Raw genomic sequence first — 14,968 nt, 5'->3', positions numbered from 1 at the left:
TCACCTTTTCTGTAGAGGCATTTGTATCCCACTCTAGACTCAATTTGAGGTATTTTATCGCAATTCTGAACTCAATTTGGGATCTTTTTCAACCCTTTCTGGTCATGAGGAGTGTTTTTTGTCATTTTGCGCTGAATTCAGGATGATTATTTGGCCTTTTCTGGCCTTTAGGAGAGTTTTTGTTGCTTTTTGAGCTCAAAATTTATAAGCGTTTTTTGGAATTATATTTTTGTCATTTTTCTGGCGCTTAGAGATGTTTTCCCCCATTCTAAGATAAATTTGGGATGATTTTTGCGATTTTCTTGGACCGCAGAAAGCGTTTTATCACAATTCCGAGCACAATTTGGAATTTGTTTCACCTTTTCTGTAAGGCATATATTTCCCACTCTTGAGGAGTAATTTTTTTTTTCAATTTTAAGCTTAATTTGAAATGAATTTTTTGGCCTTTAGAAGAGCTTCTGTAGCTTTTTGAAGCTCACAATTTAGAAGCTTTTTTTGCTATTTAAAGCTCAATTTGCATTTATATTTTTGATAAGTGTCTGGCCTTCAGAAGCATTTGTTCGCCATTTTGAGGTAGATTGGGAATGATTTTTTTTTGGTCTTCAAAGTCATTTCATTGCCATTCTAAGCCTAATTTGGAATATAAAAGCCTGATTTCCCACTCTAGACTAAATTTGGAATCTTTGGTCTTTTGTTTTGTTTTGGTCTTTTCTGGCTTTGTTTTAGTTGCTATTCTGAGGTCAATTTCGAACTGTATAATATTACATTCCTTTCTGGATTCTAAAAAAGCACTAACGGGGATATTTTCACTCTATTTGAAACGTTCGTTTTTAAGCACGATTTGAGGTTATTTGGTTCCATTTTATTTTTAGGTCTTTTTGGCATTTATTCGTTATTTCTAGCTCAAAGTGGAGTCATTTTTTCTGTCCTCGAGCTGAATTTAGGATGATTGCTTGGTATTTTCTGGCTTTTAGCAAAAATTTTTGTATTTTAAATTACTTTACCTTTTACTCTTTTCATGCCTTTAGTGTGATTTGTTGATTTCAATATTAGTGATCAATTATTAATTGCAGATATTTTTTAATTTCAATCATACATCATGAGCCTAATTTGATTTAAATCCTTGAAATCTTTCATATATTTAGCGCCAATTAAAAGTCATATTTCATTGACAAATTAGGTTATTTTAAGCGCACAAATTTTTGAAATATTTTCATCAGATTTGAGCGATTTAAAATGTGGTTTTGATTGCAAACCTTTATTATTATTTTGTCGAGTTTTTTTAGTCGTCTTATCTGTTTTAAATCATTAAAGTATACTATTTTTTATACGGCTTTTGAACCAACTAGCATTTAGAATGTACACAGCAAGAAAATTCAATAGTTTCAGTGACTACAAAAAAGAAATAATTTTTTTAAAGGATTTGATTTCAACCTTGATGTCAGTAACTGGTCAAAGTGAGATATGTGAGAAATTTATTAGTGCGATGGAGTGCAGAAGCAGCAAAACAGTGTTGATTAAACATTCAAAACTGGTTTATCTTTTCCATTGTCTTTTTGGTGATTACAGAAAAGCTCAGTCGATAGTTTTCTAGTAAGCATTAAATTAATACAAATAAGCCTAACATCATTGTCATTCCGTCACGAACTGAACCGCTTATAAGTGTTACGAAAAAAACGGTAATTTAATCCCAAAAATGACGTGATTCCTAGCGAAAACTGTAACCCAACCAACCGCTAAAATGAGCTTGAATACTATCCAATTAACGCATTACGCCATCGAAACAATCAAGCGCTAAATTTCCGTTCCCACGAGATGCTCGAAAATGAGCCGCAGTTTTGAATGAGAAAGTAAATAAAAGAGCATCATTAAATATTCAACTCGACACATTTTACACAACTGCAAAGAATAATACGGGCAGCAATCGATGACGGTGCGACCAGAGTTCTCAGGGGGTCTGCATTTACAATTACACCTGCGAGCTCTGCTGCAATCGATCCGACCCGAGCTGCTCCCGCGCCCGTTAGTACCTCACTATTGACAGTTCTAACAACCAATTACCATTTTTACGTAACAATCAATACTTAATACGTAAACGGAGTTCTTCGAAACCGCGGCACTCTCGCAACCACCCACCCCGCCCCCCAAAAAAAAACAGGGACCATTTTGCGTGTACCCCTAAACGGTTCCGCAAATAGTCATCGTCATCATCATCATCATCGTTGTCGTCACCGATTGGATCAGGCTGCCGCCAGGTTGGTTGCAAGTTGCTGGCAGAAAAATAAGTCAATTCAAATTATGCTTCCACACTTACCTTTGCAGTAGTAACGCCCGAACCGATTTTGTTGCCTATTTGGTGCTCGTGAGATTGCCGTGTGAATTTTAAATCCTTGCGTTTCTGTTTTTCGTTTCTTCACTCCCTACGGAACCACAGAGAATACGCGAGCACACGAGAGCTACCGAGAAACCGACAGGAGGATGCTCGCACTTGACACACTCCACGAGATTCTTCGCCAGGCGGTTTTTGTATTATGTTGAGTAATCCTGCTGCTGCTGCTTGAAACCAGCCTACTATACCACACTACACACTACCACACTGCCTGCTCTGATGCTGCCACAAATTGCCAATATCGCAATGGAAAATAGGGACGAACCGCGGCCGACCACCGAGAGAGAGATTGAGTGAGTGAGTGAGAAGGGAGAATGAAAATGAGCACAAAAAAACGTGTAATCCTTTTCTGCACTTCTCGGATTGCGTCTCTCGCTGTGCTGTGCTGTGTGTTGGCCTTTTCTCTTCCACACTAGCGATTGCTGCTACTGCTGCCAGGACTCCCGTATGTACGTGTATACGTGTGTGTGAATGTGTGTATTTTCACTTCAGACTTTTTTCCAACTCAATAATGTTCTTTTTTATTCGCTTGATTTTCGATTTTTCACGTCTGAATTTTCCACCCCACTTCTGTGCACCGATAAACTAACGATCAAACTAATCAATCTTCACCACATGTAACTTCTTCACTGCTGCAATCCTGCGGATTTCATTCGTTGGAACCTGCTGCAAAGGACACGAAAAGAAAGTTGAAATCTAGATTTTCCTCTCCTCTTTCTAGCATTGTCAAAAACGGAAACCACCCCGAAGTGTTTCAGCCTGCTAGTTCGCGAAGCAGCACCACGAAAACCCTCCAGAGAACACACGCCCGTTCCAGGATCGATCCAGATTGGGCCCCACCGTGGAGGACTGCTGCTATCACTACTGCTGCTGCTCCAGAAGGTGTGTGCGGCACCCGTTGGCTACTAATATAACACCTTTTTTCTTCACTATTTTCATTCGCTGCTGCAGAGGAACCAAAGTCAGCAGTTAATATGCTAACACACCCGTTTTGATGTGGGGAACACAGCCAAAGTGAGCCACGGAGCAGAACCGAAAAACCGAGAATCCAGTGGAAAAGTAGGCGAGCGACTGTGGCGAGAGAACATCCGCAGGGCCGCTCAAAGGCTGCTTCGACCGACCGACGGTTTGCAATCGTATGCGGTATGCTTGTGCGTACGTGAGAGTTTGTGTGTGTGTGTAAGTACTGAACTCAGAGTTCTCAGGGGGTTGCCGTTGGGTGATGTGATGCTTTATGCTTTCAACCAAGCGGGCCGTCTATGTTAAGCAGCACAACATAATTTTGGGATGTGTGAGTGTATGAGAGAATCAGAGAGAGAGAGAGAAAATGTTGAGCGTAAGATTGGATAAAGCGTTCGCAAGTTGTGATGTGATGTTATTGCAGTATGTAGGTTTGCACCTTGTAGTATCGGTTCGCAGTCAAAGGTGAGAGAATTGCAATGGTTGTTTGGCTTCACCAACCGACAAAACACCGATGGACGAAAGAATTGCGACCATGCGATAACGGTTAGATGCAATTTGCGTGGCTGGGCATTTTAAATTGTGTGCTTGAATCGAAGAAGAATTTATCGAAACTAACAAAAATGATTGAAATGACAATACTATACTAAACTAAAATTCTAAATGGTTAAAAACTATAATCTTTCATCTTTTCAGTTTGAGCTCTAGGGCAAAACCTGTGTTTACCAGTGTAATTCTACCCAAATAGTACTCTGATTAGTTATCATTGCACGTATTGGTAAAAATCATGAAGTGTTCAAAGTCTGCAGTATTCATAACCGTGAAGAAATTTTGACAAACAAGTTCTCTAGAGGACTTAACAAAAGCCCGACGCCGGAAGATCGAAATAAATTCGAATGCTTCGCATCCTATGCGCAGACAAAACTTTGAAAATAAATATCGAAACCGTGTGAAATACTAAAACGCGTCATGACATCCGAAACTACAAGAAAAAACGAGAACTTAAAAGGACTTACGTCCAACAAATTTCCTCGAAAAAAAGGCACGGATCTTCTGTGACCTTCTCCTGGAAAAGCCAAGTCCACAAGTGGACACAAGTCCACTTTCAGGTTCACAGTCTGCAAGCAATTCAATTTGTTTGGATAATACCTAAAATCTGCTCACTCTGCTACTGCCAATACTACATTGCAAAAGCAATGTCTTGGTGCTACATCCCGTATGGGAACATCCAGCTTTTTTGTTTTTTTTTTTTAAAAAAAGCTATCCACTGAAGCCGAATATTTCGAAATCATACTTGACCAGAAACTAAACTGAAATACTCAAGCTACAGACGTTCTATGGGTATGCAGTAGGGTGGCAGCAAAAAGGGTCATGTCAAATTTCTTAAACCGACCATGTACATTTTGTTTATTAGTCCAAAAAATCATCTGTGCCAAATTTCAGCTCAATCGGACATGGTTTAGGGGCATGCTTGTCATTCTCCTGAGTATGTGGAAAGAGCGGAGAAAAAATTCACCGCGCACTTCCCTTCCAGTATGTGCCTGCGTGTAGCAAATGCTTTCACCACACTGTTTCTTTCTCCACTCCAAAGTGTCTTAACCAGCTTACAGAGAGACAAACACACTTCCAGCTCACCCCACATCTGCTAGAAACAAGAGGGGTGAATCACTATACAGAGAAAACGCAGAAGTACACAACAGTGTCCACTGACGAGTAGTCCGGAAGGTGAAAAAAAACCTACCGGGCAAAAATATAGTCCTCGTGTAGCTACACTGCGAAAACGAATTCCACCAGAGTAAATTTGACCGGCACGAGCAACGCAAACTATTTTTTTTCTGCCAATCTCTTTTCCTCTTCTGCCATGCTCACTGTGAAACGCACTGCAGATAGCTCTGCAGTGTAATTATTGTGCGTGATGTCCACACGTGTGAGAAAGTACACCATAGTTCATTGTCTCGCAAGAGAGAGATTTCAGATTTCACCGCAGTGCGTTCAGGTAGCTCAACAGATGAAAATCGTTTGTCGCTCTCTTCTAGCATGAGCGTTGATTTGCTCTTTAGTGTGACGGCAGTTGTTTCCGCAGTGCAAGGTGTTCTCCTGCACTCTAGAGGTTTTCTGAGGAGAAAAGACAAGCATGGTTAGCGCTAACATTGGTTGAAGACAGCGAGGCTCGGAGTCGAAACGTAAAAAGGACAGGTGAAAAATCATATCATCATCATAGCGGAATACAGCAAACACCCGGGTGATATCACAAAAGATCAACGTTTCTCAGGAATAAAAAAATGGTTTTTCAAGTAGAAGTTCGTGTCATTATTGGATGTGTGAATATTTGTCATTATTGGATGTTTGAATATTTGTAACAAGGAAAAGAAGATTTGAAAAAATCTGCATATCTAACAGTTAAACAGCTCTTAGTGCACTTCAAACATTTACATGTAAATCAAGACTAGTGTAGGAATGCGTTCTTTCTTTAATGCCAATGCAAGTAGGAACGAAGTTACAGCAAGAGAAGTATCAGCATAAAATCGATTTGGCCCGGAACCATTTTATGGAGACTCTGAATGTGCTCTGGAGGACTGAATTTAGAATTTGGGAAACGGTCATGGTAGAATAAAGCTGGAACGCCATGGGTACATTAAGACAAGCCAAAAGATTTACCAAACCGAGTGGAGGAAAATTCCGGATCTCACTTCCGGTCTATTGACCGGTCACTCAACAGAATGTCGTTTAAGCCAATTGGAAACATAAACTACTGAGTACATGCTCGGCAATCTAATGTGGAAATGCGTCCTATCGCCCTGAAACCTATTTATACTGAGTTCCTAGTCTCTATGGAATCGAAGGAAATGAGAATACTAAAACACTAGAGGCATTCCATAAAAAATAAATAAAAATACATATTTTTTTTAGGATGTCCTTTCCTATTTCGCTGAAACTTTGCACAGTTGTTCCCAGTTGATAATGAGTTCTTCATGTAGACTCACGACCAGTGCTGATAAAAGTCATTTTCCCCAGCAAAATTCTTCGAAAATTACAGCCAATCATTTTCAATTTTCACTTCCAATGATCGCAGCACTCTTTCAGATACACTAGATTTTCGTCCTAGTAACGTGCTGTTATGCTCAGATGAAATAGATCGCGCGCATTTTTCACGGTTACGGAATAAAATTTGACGACAAATCTAACCAAATGATCTTCACTTCAAAGCGAAAAAAAAACAAACAGTCCTCTCAACCAAAATGAACCTTACCGAAACACTTTTTCACTGACACTGACCGATGCCTTGACAATCTTCGTTAACTTATAAACTGATTTTGTTGTCTTGCTTCCATCGCATGAAATATAATGAGGTGTTTTGACAGTTCACTTCCATGCAAAAAGCGGGATAGGAGAACTCTGAAAGGATTGTAAAAAATAACGCTCATGGATGCTTTCTTCACGACTTTCAGAAAAACGACTTGTTTGATTGAAATGGTGTCTTCGGCAAAGTTGTAGGTAATAAAATTGCAATTCTAAAAAAATATATACACCGTAAAATTTTTTTTTCTAGACCAAATATGCTCTTAGCGATAATTCATAACAGTAACAGAAAAAACACCCAAAAAAAAAATTCTGAGTGAAAATGACAAAATATTTAAACGTCCATAACTTTTTGTTTTTTATTTTACCATCATCAAATTTTGTCAGATAGTAATAAATATTACCGTTTTCAATGTGAAAAAAATTAGATTTTTAAAAAAGGTACTTTTTGAGATATTGTAGATTTTGTGACAATTTAAAAAAAAATTTACGGTGTATATATATTTTTTTAGAATTGCAATTTTATTACCTACAACTTTGCTAAAGACACCATTTCAATCAAACAAGTCGTTTTTCTGATACAAAATATTTCATTCATCAGTCACATTTTTGGATAGGCCCTTTTGAAACAGCAGTCGTGAGTCTACATGAAGAAGTGACAGCAAAGAATGACCTCTTATCAACTGGAAACAACTGTGCAAAGTTTCAGCGAAAAGCGGAAATGGTCGATCAGAATCGATTTGCGAAATAGCGTGGACTTGCTCACTAGTTAGGCGAGGATCATCCACTAATTTTGTTGATCCAAGACCATTTTGTGAAGTACCACCAAGCGCTGTAAAAGCTGAACTCAGTGAATGTGAAAAGGCGTCGTTCATGCTAACTGGGATGTTATAAGTGGATTGCGACAACCGAAAAGATTCATAGAGCCAATCAATAAGAAAGACCTAAAGACATTCCCAGGTCTACGCATAGGGTCCGAGTAGGTTTCATTTCGAGAAGCTAGGCAAATTTGATGAAGTCAAATTCCGACAGTAGAATGGTAGTAGGTAAAAGGAAAGCCTGTTTTTTTTCCTGTTAGAGCTGGTGTACCTCAAGGAAGTATGTTGGGCCCAGTCTTATATAATATTTTTACTTCTGATCTTCCTGATATACCACCAGGATGTGAAAAATATCTGTTTTGTGGCTACACAAGCATTTCAGTAACAGGGAAAAAGCCTTCGTGTCATATGCAGTAGGCTGCAAAAATGTGTAGATATATTTTCTTCATATTTGCAGAAATGGAAGATTTCTCCTAATGCATCAAAAACACAATTGATTATTTTTCCTCATAAACCAAGAGTTTCTTTTCTCGAACCCACCAATAAGCATGTTGTTAAGATGAACGGTGCAATCTTAACTTGGTCGGACCAAGTTAAATATTTAGGGCTAATTTATGATAAAAATCTTGTCCTAGCTTCGGCTGGACATATACTAAAATTGGAACGATACAGAGAAGATTAGCATTAATAATTTTTTTCCCATGGGACACTGGCCAACAGTATTCCAGGCGGAAATATACGCGATAATAGAATGCACGAATACGTGTCTGGAAAGAAATTATCGACACCCAATATATTCGCATTATCTGTGATAGTCAGGCAGCTCTTAAAGCCCTGAATTCTCTTTTCTGCCACTCTAAACTAGTGTGGGAATGCATCCTGTCGCTCCGAAAGTTAGCTATGAAAAACCAAGTGAACTTATACTGGGTTCTTGGTCATTGTGGAATCGAAGGAAACGAGAAGGCCGACTTACTAGCCAGACAAGGGTCATCTACTAACTTTGTTGGCCCAGAACCTTTCTGTGGAATCTCCCCGAGCGCTCTAAAAGCTGAACTCGGTGAATGGGAAAAAGCGACCATCAAAGCAAACTGGGATGTCATAAGTGGATTACGAGAATCGAAAAGATTCATAGAGCCAAATCGCGAAAAGAGCCTCGTGCTGCTCAGATTAAATAAGAAAGACTTGAGGACATTCACAGGTCCTATTACAGGGCACTGTCCGAGTAAGTATCATCTCATGAAGATAGGCAAACTTGATGATGATAAATGTCGCCTGTGTGGCATCGAAAGCGAAACTTCAGAACATCTACTCTGCGAATGCCGAGTATTAATACAACGCAGATTGCGTATCCTCGGTAAGGGACACATAGAACCTACCGAAATTTGGAGAGAAAGTTCTGGTGAGGTAATAAACTTCATACAAGTGCGTTGCTCAACTGGGATAAATGTGCAATGTAGCAAGGACATCAATCGCCAAATAGTAATGTACCTGCTCGTACGCACTTAGAGTAAGGTGAAGCATACCACAATAGATCAAACAATGGTCGCAGTGGTTCAGTCTTCTACAAGGGAAAAAAAATTATGATAAAAATCTTACCTTCAAGGAGCACACTGAGAATATCCAAACAAAGTGCAATAAATATATAAAATGTTTGTATCCTCTTATCAACAGACATCGTAGACTTTGTCTCAAGAATAAACTGTTAATTTACAAACAAATATTTAGACCAGCAATGTTATATGCAGTCCCCATCTGGACAAGTTATTGTACAACCAGAAAGAAGATGCTTCAACGGATTCAGAACAAACTTCTGAAAATGATATTGAAGCGTCCTCGCTAGTTTAGCACGAATGAACTACACAGGCTCACTAATGTGGAAACATAGGAAAATATGTCAAACCAAATTATCAATAAGTTTCTCAATTACAACGATTAGCTCACTTTATAGTCAGTAAGATGGGTGTAAGATTAGGCTAAAGTTTAATTTTCAATTCGTTTTTTTTTTCTTGACAAGTAGGTTTACAATTCTGCTACAATTATATTCACTTAACTGCGGAAGCAATTACAATTTATTAATGAAATGAAAAATTAAAATATATGTACTAGTGTTGATATGTCACCGTTTGTGGCAGAAAAAACAACATAAATTCTAAATAAATATTAGTGAATAATTACTTCATCACAAAACATCTTCTCCCATAAAAAAAGGAAAGCATATTTCATCTTTCGACCCCAATTCGGAATCAAAGAAAAAACTATTGCATTCTAAACTTTATTTGGAATAACTTCTTTAGTCTCGTCATTAGCTTGATTCAAAAACATCTTCTGTTTTGGCCTTTGCTGGCTTTCACAAGCGCGTTTACGTCAATCTAACCAAAATTTTAGATCATTTAATTTTGACTGTTCTGATCTTAGTTTGGGATTATTCTGATTCCGCCATTCTGAGCTTAATTTGGGGAAATTCTTTGTTTAAGTTTTTTCTGGCCTTTAGGAACGTTTCTTCGCTATTATGATCTCAACTTGGGATCATTCTTGGCCTATTTTTGACTTTAGAAGCATCTTTTGTTTTTGGTCTTTGAAAGCATCTTGCAGCCACAGATGAAACATACAGACGGAATATTATCAATTGTGGGAACAACTATCTATAGAAAACAGCTAACGTATACAAATTGAATTATTTTATAAGCGTCACTTTCGTCATTACCAAAATTAGCTCATAGTACATAAACGTTCATAGTAAAAATGAATAAAAACTACCCAATATTATTTCAAATTATAAGAATAATCGTATTACGATAATGGGATACCAAAAACTATCTTGAAGATTAAATTTTGAGGCATATTTTCAATTTCAACTTTTCCAAGAATAATCGTGTTTAAGAAATGTTATATGACTCTAGTAGGCATTTCAAATCATTAAACTCATATGAATCAACTTTCTGGTAGCCTACGTATTCGGGATAATTTTAATTGCGATTTAGAAAATCCAAAAATGAATGTTTTTTGAGGAAAAACAATACTTTCAATGGGGAGTTCAACTGGCCTGACTCAACCCTTTCCTGATAAAAAGTACTCGTCAACATTTCGAAAATTAAACGAAACTATTATTGAATTAATGGACTGTCGAATTCGGCTCAAATATTCTTAAAAGTGAGTAATTCTAAGCGAACAATGGTTGTTTTCAATTTTTTTCATGTAATTCCTTAACCAAAAAAAAAAGCAAAATTTCTTTTTCTATCGTGATTGCTTAAGCACTGGTCAACACAGGTGCACTCTGAAAGCTCAAACCGGAAAAAAGGAAGATTGTAGTTATTCAACCTATCCTGTGAATTTTCGGCGTACCTATAACCATTACCGTTTTTTTTTTCCAGAGACTTAAATGAGTTTCCTCGTAAACATAACGTTAAAGCGACGAACCCAGCGAGCAATTTCTAAACGACAATCTCACGTAAGTTGACGCGTTTTAGTAGTGGCTAGGGGCACCAAAAGTCATAGGAACGGTTGAATAGCTATAATCTTTCATTTTTTTCGGTTTGAGCTTTTGGAATGGATTTTTTTTTTTCATTTTGTCGACCAGTGATTCAATAATATCTTAGCTCGGGTTTGCAAAATATCCTTTTCGGTTGCACCGAACCCTCAAAATTATTGATAAAAAAGAACATCTTCCGATTTCAAAGTTAGTGGTATTTTCGGTGAGTTTGAACTTTATATTAAATAAATTTATGAACAACATTTGAATCAGTGTAGTCTGCATACTGTTAATTTTTCACTCAAACGACTATTGATAAAACCAGGCAACTGTGCAACCGCCTGTAATTCATGATGCAATTTTATCCACTTTTTAAATTTCCATACTGACTCAGGAATATTCTAAATTCTGATTATTCACTAGCTGCAGTTCTCCTGACAAACAATCCACTTTACACGACACTCATACATGAACAAATATATTTCAACTGATAGTCAGCGTTCCATTTCAATTACTCTATGCTTCACAGAAATAACTCAAACCGAGAACATTTTTGCCTGCACTACTTTCTTCCGATAAAACCGAAAATTCGTCAAAGCTTTTCGCCACCGCATAAAGAATTCATGTTTATGTTTACCGCACACCGATGCATTTCTTATCATCCCTTCCTCTCTAGCCTCTAGTCGACTGGTCGACCGCTGCTGGCAGCACTGCGTCGCATCCATCCATCACACACGGCACTCTCTGCTCACGCTACTGGACTGGAGTGCTGGGCTATCGATTTTCCTCTCCCTCTCTCTCATTCCTCAACATATATCCAATTTAAAGCCCACACAGCGATGGGCAGAAGAGAACGCCGCTCTTCACACCGTCGCCAAAAGCTCACGAACCACGACCCGCAGGCACAGCATAGCATCACACAGCAACACAGAACGGCGAGAGCGCGAAAGCCCACACGCTGCTTTACAGGCTAGGCCAGAGCCCGCAAACAACACACCGAACCGAGCAAGATAGATGTTCTTCAGGCAGCAGCACCCACTAACACACCGTTGCGCAAAAATATGTGCAAAGATTTTTCTCATCTCTCGGCTGAGCTCCCCGAAAGTTGTACGCTCTCTCTGGCAGGCCAAACGAAGAATGTTGGGGCCAAAAAAAGTCGAAATTCTATCACCAAATTTCCTGCAATTTCCACTTCCGACGGGGCCAATTTTACCTCTAACAGCCGCACACACCCCTGGGATACACTTTACGCACTTTGCACTCCGGAAACCACCCAAAAGTAAGCCACTTTGACGGAGCCAGATGTCGCTGACCACCAGTTCCGTAGGTATTCTACACTCTTCTAACACACCTTGCCCTCTTCGGCTGGAAAGCTTGGTCCAAACCGACAGAAAATATAAAAGAAAAAACCCGTCAATTCTCTCGCAGTAGGCCGCAGTGCTTCTTGTGTTGTTACGGTCTCTCACCTCTTCTAACATGCAAGGCAGCAGCAGCATGCCGTTCGTTGTTGCGCAGCAAGCCCTGGCCGTTTGGGATGTGTTTGGGGCGCAAAACTGGTTTTTTGGCTGCGGCTGCTGGCTGTGACAACAACAATCGATCGATCCGGCTGCGGAGGCGAGATGGCGGTTTGCTGGATTTATTCTCGCCTCGTATTGATTTCTGTTTTTTCGCAACTAAGTGCTGGAAGCCCTGGAAGAAACTCGCGCCTCGAACCAACGGACGGTCAACGACGGCTTAAACGCAACAGTGCGCACTGCAGTGCGCCACTTCTGACGGTTTGTCGATTTGTATTGTCCGGTAAGAAAGGTGGGGTCATGCTGAGGGTGCTCCGCTCGATCATGAAAATACCTTCGAACGGCGATCGCTGCACAGGAATGGCATGCAACCGACGAACCTCTAACTAAGAGGGAGAGAGAGTGAAAAACTGGGATAAAGCCGTTTGTGTTTACGTCGAACAAAGCCAACAATTCGGTTGGAGGCCCGTCGTCGGTCGGAGAGAGGGCTGTGACCGGTGTATGCGCGAACGCCGGATGACCGAAAAGCTTGTTTTGGCGATCATCATTGAAAGCTGCACGTGAGAGGAAACGAAACGAAACGAAACAAGAGAAAAAAAAACAGAACGAATGACTTTGAAGATCGGAACCGTTATGTTATGGTCAGAGCGATTTTGTGGCGCTCCGATTTTGCTTGAGACTTTATGACGAAAAGCTAATCGTGTAGTGCCGTGCGTGAGATTATCTTGACACGGGATGAAAAATATATCGCGTCTCCATTTGTTCGTGTCGACACCAGTGCTGATAAAAGTCATTTTCCCCAGCAAAATTCTTTGAAAATTACAGCCAGTCATTTTCAATTTTCACTTCCAATGATCGCAGCAGTCTTTCAGATACACTAGATTTTCGTCCTAAAAAAGTGCAGTTATACTCAGATGAAATAGATCGCGCGCATCGTTTACGGTTAAGAAATAAAATTTGACGACAAATCCAACCAAATGATCTTCACTTCAAAGCGAAAAAGAAAAACAAACAGACCACTCAACCAAAGTGAACCTCACCGAAACACTTTTTCACTGACACTGACCGATGCCTTGACAATCTTCGTTAACTGATAAACTGATTTTGTTGTCTTGCTTTCATCGCATGAAATATAATGAGGTGTTTTGACAGTTCACTTCCATGCAAAAAGCGGGAAGGGAGAACTCTGAAAGGATTGTAAAAAAATAACGTTTATGGATGCTTTTTTTCACTTTCACTCAAGAGTGTCAACAAATATCAACCCTGGTTGACACGAAGTAAAAACGAGCAATGGGATTTCGCACCCGATGTTGTGCTTAAGATGATTAAACTTTCTTTGTTTGCTGTTTTGAAACGAACTTGTTTCTAGCCAAGCGCTAATGCGTGCTACGATGATGATGATGGTCTCACCTCATACCCATACATCGATTTGTAGCTAGGCGATTTATCTAAGTAAAATTTTATATGAAAACATACTATGTAACCAACTGGCGAAATATAACGGATTGGTTTTCCAAGCTCATCAAAAACAGTTTCACCCGAAAAATATCTGAATTTGATAACAAGCTCTCCAGTGTACAGACAAACCAGTTCTAAGTCGTGAAAACAGCTTGAATATCGGACTACTTAAGAAAATTCAGGATTTTTGAAGCTTATGTATTTTGTATTTTGAAGAGCATCTCGAACGTAACCTATCACAAATGATTTATGACAAAAAAAAACCAAAAAGTTTCTTTGCAAATTTAATTTACAATTATGAGTATCCTTATAGAAAAATGATGCATGAGTAAAAATGGTCCAAATACCTGTGGCTTTTGAATTGGTGATTCAGTGTCCCTTCAAATTCCAAGAATTGAAGAGTCTCGCGCAACAGGAGGGAATTTTTGGGGCTATTTGTGACGCTGACAAAGGATAAAACAAGGATCCACCATTATACTCGTAAGTCCTATCTGGCTTTCGCGTGGTAAGAGTACAACTGCCGAAAAACTCAAAAATCAGTCGGTAAAATCTTGGGCAGAATATTTTGGGATTCACAAGGCATAATATTCATCGTCTACCTTGAACATGATAAGCAAAGCTCAGATGCTACATTCCTTTGGAACTTGACCGTTTATCCGACACAGACTCTGCAGCCAACCGTCAGTGAACAAGACAATTGCGAGGCTACGAACTTTGACAGTCTCTTTCAGCCGAGTGTTTAAAACTGACGACAACTGTCTCGTTAGACCAACCTCGAGATCAACTAGAACCTTAAACACGTAAACAATCAATAAATAATATTATTGTATCTATGTTGATTATATATTTAAATCAAGGCGAAGCGACCGCATATAGCGAAAATAATCCACATCCGCATCTGCAGATATCTAAAAATCACATCCGTAACATCCCTGGTTGACCAAGATTTGTTTTAAACTGGAGAGCTGTAACTATAACCTGGTACCATAAGACTGGGGGTTGACCAGACAAAACAGTTACTGCCCGGAGTTTTTTTAGCCGAAAATACTGAATATAGGCA

At 39.2% G+C, this 14,968-nt stretch overlaps 1 protein-coding gene and 1 pseudogene across 11 annotated transcripts in view; one reads left to right on the top strand and one right to left on the bottom strand.

The window, feature by feature from the left end:
• LOC129731256 (protein turtle) overlaps window positions 1-12,302 on the bottom strand; it is a 116,997-nt gene extending 104,695 nt beyond the window's left edge. For 3 of the 11 annotated variants that reach the window (XR_008728988.1, XR_008728987.1, XM_055691111.1), the window contains exon 1: window positions 2,315-3,477. The gene's annotated coding sequence lies outside the window, so the exon portion shown is untranslated. Of the gene's footprint in view, window positions 1-2,314; window positions 4,037-12,149 lie in introns of those variants that run through there. The other 8 variants (XM_055691103.1, XM_055691104.1, XM_055691106.1 and 5 more) reach the window with 8 other exon arrangements.
• LOC129733506 (U6 spliceosomal RNA) lies at window positions 8,096-8,152 on the top strand (annotated as a pseudogene).
• Window positions 12,303-14,968: the final 2,666 nt, after the last annotated feature.

The sequence above is a fragment of the Wyeomyia smithii genome, chromosome 3 (genome assembly GCF_029784165.1).
Source record: "Wyeomyia smithii strain HCP4-BCI-WySm-NY-G18 chromosome 3, ASM2978416v1, whole genome shotgun sequence".
Taxonomy (NCBI): domain Eukaryota; kingdom Metazoa; phylum Arthropoda; class Insecta; order Diptera; family Culicidae; genus Wyeomyia; species Wyeomyia smithii.
This window is presented reverse-complemented; position numbering and strand designations above follow the sequence as displayed.